The following is a 7,291-nucleotide window of genomic DNA, read 5'->3' as shown; positions in this document are numbered from 1 at the left end:
AATATTTTCTAAGTGCCATCGGGTCTTGCCCGGAAAAGTGTCCGACTCGTCTGGTTCCCCGAGTCGGCCCGAACGAGCGAAAATTCGGCCTCTTGCTCTGGAAGTCCTGCCAACTTGAGCGAATATTTTCTAAGTGCCATCGGGTCTTGCCCGGAAAAGTGTCCGACTCGGCTGGTTCCCTAGTTCGGCCACATAATGTGAAAATTCGGCCTCTTGCTCTGGAAGTCCTGCCAACTTGAGCGAATATTTTCTAAGTGCCATCGGGTCTTGCCCGGAAAAGTGTCCGACTCGGCTGGTTCCCCGAGTCGGCCCGAACGAGCGAAAATTCGGCCTCTTGCTCTGGAAGTCCTGCCAACTTGAGCGAATATTTTCTAAGTGCCATCGGGTCTTGCCCGGAAAAGTGTCCGACTCGGCTGGTTCCCCGAGTCGGCCAGAAAAAGTGAAAATTCAGCCTCTTCGCCTGGAAGTCCTGCCAACTTGAGCGAATATTTTCTAAGTGCCATCGGGTCTTGCCCGGAAAAGTGTCCGACTCGGCTGGTTCCCCGAGTCGGCCCGAACGAGCGAAAATTCGGCCTCTTGCTCTGGAAGTCCTGCCAACTTGAGCGAATATTTTCTAAGTGCCATCGGGTCTTGCCCGGAAAAGTGTCCGACTCGGCTGGTTCCCCGAGTCGGCCAGAAAAAGTGAAAATTCAGCCTCTTCGCCTGGAAGTCCTGCCAACTTGAGCGAATATTTTCTAAGTGCCATCGGGTCTTGCCCGGAAAAGTGTCCGACTCGGCTGGTTCCCCGAGTCGGCCAGAACGAGCGAAAATTCGGCCTCTTGCTCTGGAAGTCCTGCCAACTTGAGCGAATATTTTCTAAGTGCCATCGGGTCTCTCCCGGAAAAGTGTCCGCCTCGTCCGGTTCCCTAGTTCGGCCACGGAATGTGAAAATTCGGCCTCTTGCTCTGGAAGTCCTGCCAACTTGAGCGAATATTTTCTAAGTGCCATCGGGTCTTGCCCGGAAAAGTGTCCGACTCGGCTGGTTCCCTAGTTCGGCCACATAATGTGAAAATTCGGCCTCTTGCTCTGGAAGTCCTGCCAACTTGAGCGAATATTTTCTAAGTGCCATCGGGTCTTGCCCGGAAAAGTGTCCGACTCGGCTGGTTCCCCGAGTCGGCCAGAAAAAGTGAAAATTCGGCCTCTTCGCCTGGAAGTCCTGCCAACTTGAGCGAATATTTTCTAAGTGCCATCGGGTCTTGCCCGGAAAAGTGTCCGACTCGGCTGGTTCCCCGAGTCGGCCAGAAAAAGTGAAAATTCGGCCTCTTGCTCTGGAAGTCCTGCCAACTTGAGCGAATATTTTCTAAGTGCCATCGGGTCTCTCCCGGAAAAGTGTCCGACTCGTCCGGTTCCCTAGTTCGGCCACATAATGTGAAAATTCGGCCTCTTGCTCTGGAAGTCCTGCCAACTTGAGCGAATATTTTCTAAGTGCCATCGGGTCTCTCCCGGAAAAGTGTCCGACTCGGCCGGTTCCCTAGTTCGGCCACATAATGTGAAAATTCGGCCTCTTGCTCTGGAAGTCCTGCCAACTTGAGCGAATATTTTCTAAGTGCCATCGGGTCTCTCCCGGAAAAGTGTCCGCCTCGTCCGGTTCCCTAGTTCGGCCACATAATGTGAAAATTCGGCCTCTTGCTCTGGAAGTCCGACGAACTTTGGCGAATATTTTCTAAGTGCCATCGGGTCTCTCCCGGAAAAGTGTCCGCCTCGTCCGGTTCCCTAGTTCGGCCACGGAATGTAATAATTCGGCCTCTCTGAGGTACCAGGGGAACGCATTTAGGTACCAGGGGTAGTCGCTGAGGTACCAGGGGTATGCATTTAGGTACCAGGGGAGACCACTACGGTCTGTTGGTCCCCCTAGTTAGTGTACTCATCGGTTTACTCCCCTTTCGCAAAATATAGTCGGCACGTATGTGCAGGACTGTTTATTTTTATTTTGAAAAATGTTCTAAGTGCCAACGGAAGCTGGCACACGAACTGTCCGAGCCACGATGGTGCCCAGGCCGGACAGCGACGGCGAAAAAGCCGATGTGTGTTTGATGGAAGTTTCGAATATTTTCAAAGTGCCAACGGCACTTGCGGGGTGATGTGTCCGCCTCGTCTGGTTCCCCAGGTCGGCCAGAAAAAGTGAAAATTCGGCCTCTTCTCCTGGAAGTCCGGCCAAGTTTGGCGAATATTTTCTAAGTGCCAACGGCACTTGCGGGGTGATGTGTCCGCCTCGTCTGGTTCCCCAGGTCGGCCAGAACAAGTGAAAATTCGGCCTCTTCTCCTGGAAGTCTGGCCAAGTTTGGCGAATATTTTCAAAGTGCCAACGGCACTTGCGGGGTGATGTGTCCGCCTCGTCTGGTTCCCCAGGTCGGCCAGAACAAGTGAAAATTCGGCCTCTTCTCCTGGAAGTCTGGCCAAGTTTGGCGAATATTTTCAAAGTGCCAACGTCACTTGCGGGGTGATGTGTCCGCCTCGTCTGGTTCCCCAGGTCGGCCAGAACAAGTGAAAATTCGGCCTCTTCTCCTGGAAGTCTGGCCAAGTTTGGCGAATATTTTCTAAGTGCCAACGACTCAACAGCCGTAAAGTGTCCGCCTCGGCTGGTTCCCCATAACGGCCAGAACAAGTGAAAATTCGGCCTCTTCTCCTGGAAGTCTGGCCAAGTTTGGCGAATATTTTCTAAGTGCCAACGACTCAACCAGCGTAAAGTGTCCGCCTCGGCTGGTTCCCCATAACGGCCAGAACAAGTGAAAATTCGGCCTCTTCTCCTGGAAGTCTGGCCAAGTTTGGCGAATATTTTCTAAGTGCCAACGACTCAACCAGCCTAAAGTGTCCGCCTCGGCTGGTTCCCCAGGTCGGGTACCACAAGTGAAAATTCGGCCTCTTCTCCTGGAAGTCTGGCCAAGTTTGGCGAATATTTTCTGAGTGCCAACGACTCAACCAGCCTAAAGTGTCCGCCTCGGCTGGTTCCCCATAACGGCCACCAAAAGTGAAAATTCGGCCTCTTCTCCTGGAAGTCAAGCCAAGTTTGGCAAATATTTTCTAAGTGCCAACGACTCAACCAGCGCAAAGTGTCCGCCTCGGCTGGTTCCCCATAACGGCCATGAAAAGTGAAAATTCGGCCTCTTCTCCTGGAAGTCAAGCCAAGTTTGGCAAATATTTTCTAAGTGCCAACGACTCAACCAGCGTAAAGTGTCCGCCTCGGCTGGTTCCCCAGGTCGGCCACCAAAAGTGAAAATTCGGCCTCTTCTCCTGGAAGTCTTGCCAAGTTTGGCGAATATTTTCTAAGTGCCAACGACTCAACCAGCGTAAAGTGTCCGCCTCGGCTGGTTCCCCAGGTCGGCCACCAAAAGTGAAAATTCGGCCTCTTCTCCTGGAAGTCAAGCCAAGTTTGGCAAATATTTTCTAAGTGCCAACGACTCAACCAGCGTAAAGTGTCCGCCTCGGCTGGTTCCCCAGGTCGGTCACCAAAAGTGAAAATTCGGCCTCTTCTCCTGGAAGTCTGGCCAAGTTTGGCGAATATTTTCTGAGTGCCAACGACTCAACCAGCCTAAAGTGTCCGCCTCGGCTGGTTCCCCATAACGGCCACCAAAAGTGAAAATTCGGCCTCTTCTCCTGGAAGTCAAGCCAAGTTTGGCAAATATTTTCTAAGTGCCAACGACTCAACCAGCGCAAAGTGTCCGCCTCGGCTGGTTCCCCATAACGGCCATGAAAAGTGAAAATTCGGCCTCTTCTCCTGGAAGTCAAGCCAAGTTTGGCAAATATTTTCTAAGTGCCAACGACTCAACCAGCGTAAAGTGTCCGCCTCGGCTGGTTCCCCAGGTCGGCCACCAAAAGTGAAAATTCGGCCTCTTCTCCTGGAAGTCTTGCCAAGTTTGGCGAATATTTTCTAAGTGCCAACGACTCAACCAGCGTAAAGTGTCCGCCTCGGCTGGTTCCCCAGGTCGGCCACCAAAAGTGAAAATTCGGCCTCTTCTCCTGGAAGTCAAGCCAAGTTTGGCAAATATTTTCTAAGTGCCAACGACTCAACCAGCGTAAAGTGTCCGCCTCGGCTGGTTCCCCAGGTCGGTCACCAAAAGTGAAAATTCGGCCTCTTCTCCTGGAAGTCAAGCCAAGTTTGGCAGATATTTTCTAAGTGCCAACGACTCAACCAGCGTAAAGTGTCCGCCTCGGCTGGTTCCCCAGGTCGGCCACCAAAAGTGAAAATTCGGCCTCTTCTCCTGGAAGTCAAGCCAAGTTTGGCAAATATTTTCTAAGTGCCAACGACTCAACCAGCGTAAAGTGTCCGCCTCGGCTGGTTCCCCATAACGGCCACCAAAAGTGAAAATTCGGCCTCTTCTCCTGGAAGTCAAGCCATGTTTGGCAAATATTTTCTAAGTGCCAACGGCTCTTGAGCCGAAAAGTGTCCGCCTCGGCTGGTTCCCCATAACGGCCACCAAAAGTGAAAATTCGGCCTCTTCTCCTGGAAGTCAAGCCAAGTTTGGCAAATATTTTCTAAGTGCCAACGGCTCTTGAGCCGAAAAGTGTCCGCCTCGGCTGGTTCCCCAGGTCGGCCACCAAAAGTGAAAATTCGGCCTCTTCTCCTGGAAGTCAAGCCAAGTTTGGCAAATATTTTCTAAGTGCCAACGGCTCTTGAGCCGAAAAGTGTCCGCCTCGGCTGGTTCCCGCGGTCGGCCTTCAAAAGCGAAAATTCGGCCTCTTCCCCTGGTAGCCCTGCCAACTTGTGCGAATTTTTTCTAAGTGCCAACGGCTCTTGAGCCGAAAAGTGTCCGCCTCGGCTGGTTCCCTCGGTCGGCCCCAAAAAGCGAAAATTCGGCCTCTCCCTCTTTAGGTACCAGGGGCTGGGGTACCAGGGGGAGGGTGCAGTACCAACTTTGGTCTTCAGGTGCGCCAGAGTACGCTAAATGGTCCCCCTAGTCAGCGTACTCATCAACGATTTACCCCCCTTTCGCAAAATATAGTCAGAACGAGCATGGGGGGCGCATAATTTACCCCACAAAATGAAAGGGCCCGGTGCCGAGCGCTTGGTCATGGCCGCCAGCAGCGCCCCTTGCTCGGTGGGAACACAACACGCAGGGTTGCACAGCACCCTGGAAGGCACAAAGAGAGTGAAAAATTTTCTAAGTGTCACTCTTGACGAAAAATGTCTAAGTGCCTCTCTTGACGAAAAATTTCTAAGTGCCACGCTTGACGAAAAATGTCTAAGTGCCACAGCGCTCGAAAATTTCCTAAGTGCGAGCACGGCTGTGAAATATTCAAAGTACAAGGAACGCTGGCAGAATCTCTCGACGGCCGTCTGCTCCCGGCGGCCGCCGTGAAGTCTCCCCTCCCGGGGACGGCTGTCTGCTCCCGGCAGCCGTCCTTAACCCCCTCCCCACACGTTGGACGAACACCAGCCGAGGGCGAAAGGCTCGCGGTGTGGAAGGATCGTGGCCACGGCTAATCTAGCGATGCCCGCGTTGGACGGTCACACCGCACGACAGAGCGGGGCCTGCATCCGGCGCGAGGCGGCCTTCAGGCACGTGGCTCGAGACGACCTCACCCGCCCTAGCCCGGAGCGGAAAGACTTTGAAATTTTCAAAGTCCAAGGAACACTGGCAGAATGGGAGGACCGGCCGCCTCCTTAAACACAGGCCGGAGAGATGGAGCGGGATCAGCGGCCCGCGCGTTGAGCGAACACCGGCCGAGGGCGAAAGGCTCGCGGTGTGGAAGGATCGTGGCCACGGCTAATCTAGCGATGCCCGCGTCGGACGGTCACACCGCACGACAGAGCGGGGCCTGCATCCGGCGCGAGGCGGCCTTCAGGCACGTGGTTCGAGACGACCTCACCCGCCCTAGCCCGGAGCGGAAAGACTTTGAAATAGTCAAAGTCCAAGGAACACTGGCAGAATCTCTCGACGGCCGTCTGCTCCCGGCGGCCGCCGTGAAGTCTCCCCTCCCGGGGACGGCTGTCTGCTCCCGGCAGCCGTCCATAACCCCCTCCCCACACGTTGGTTGAACATCAGCCGAGGGCGAAAGGCTCGCGGTGTGGAAGGATCGTGGCCACGGCTAATCTAGCGATGCCCGCGTTGGACGGTCACACCGCACGACAGAGCGGGGCCTGCATCCGGCGCGAGGCGGCCTTCAGGCACGTGGTTCGAGACGACCTCACCCGCCCTAGCCCGGAGCGGAAAGACTTTTCAAAGTCCAAGGAACACTGGCAGAATGGGAGGACCGGCCGCCTCCTTAAACACAGGCCGGAGCGACCGAGCGGGATCAGCGGCCCGCGCGCAGGGTCTTTGAAATGTACAAAGTCCTAGGGACAATGGCAGAATCGCTCGACGGCCGTCTGCTCCCGGCGGCCGCGGTGAAGGGACTGTACACCCCACCCGGGGACGGCTGTCTGCTCCCGGCAGCCGTCCTTCCCCCCCACCCCACACGTTGACCGACACCGGCCGAGGGCGAAAGGCTCGCGGTGTGGAAGGATCGTGGCCACGGCTAATCTAGCGATGCCCGCGTTGGACGGTCACACCGCACGACAGAGCGGGGCCTGCATCCGGCGCGAGGCGGCCTTCAGGCACGTGGTTCGAGACGACCTCACCCGCCCTAGCCCGGAGCGAAAAGACTTTGAAATATTCAAAGTCCAAGGAACACTGGCAGAATGGGAGGACCGGCCGCCTCCTTAAACACAGGCCGGAGCGACCGAGCGGGATCAGCGGCCCGCGCGGAGGGTCTTTAAAATGTACAAAGTCCTAGGAACAATGGCAGAATCGCTCGACGGCCGTCTGCTCCCGGCGGCCGCGGTGGAAGGACTGTACACCCCACCCGGGGACGGCTGTCTGCTCCCGGCAGCCGTCCTTCCCCCCCACCCACACGTTGACCGACACCGGCCGAGGGCGAAAGGCTCGCGGTGTGGAAGGATCGTGGCCACGGCTAATCTAGCGATGCCCGCGTTGGACGGTCACACCGCACGACAGAGCGGGGCCGCATCTGGCGCGAGGCGGCCTTCAGGCACGTGGTTCGAGACGACCTCACCCGCCCTAGCCCGGAGCGGAAAGACTTTGAAATTTTCAAAGTCCAAGGAACACTGGCAGAATGGGAGGACCGGCCGCCTCCTTAAACACAGGCCGGGCGAAAAATATGCGAATGTTGGGCGGAAAGACTTTGAAATATTCAAAGTCCAAGGAACACTGGCAGAATGGGAGGACCGGCCGCCTCCTTAAACACAGGCCGGGCGAAAAATATGCGAATGTTGGGTCTCATCCAAGAAAGGGAGTTACCGGCCGCCTCCTTA

Source organism: Syngnathus floridae, unplaced genomic scaffold (assembly GCF_059516105.1).
Source record: "Syngnathus floridae isolate MCC-2025c unplaced genomic scaffold, RoL_Sflo_1.0 HiC_scaffold_122, whole genome shotgun sequence".
NCBI lineage: Eukaryota > Metazoa > Chordata > Actinopteri > Syngnathiformes > Syngnathidae > Syngnathus > Syngnathus floridae.
Note: the sequence above shows the minus strand (reverse complement) of the source record.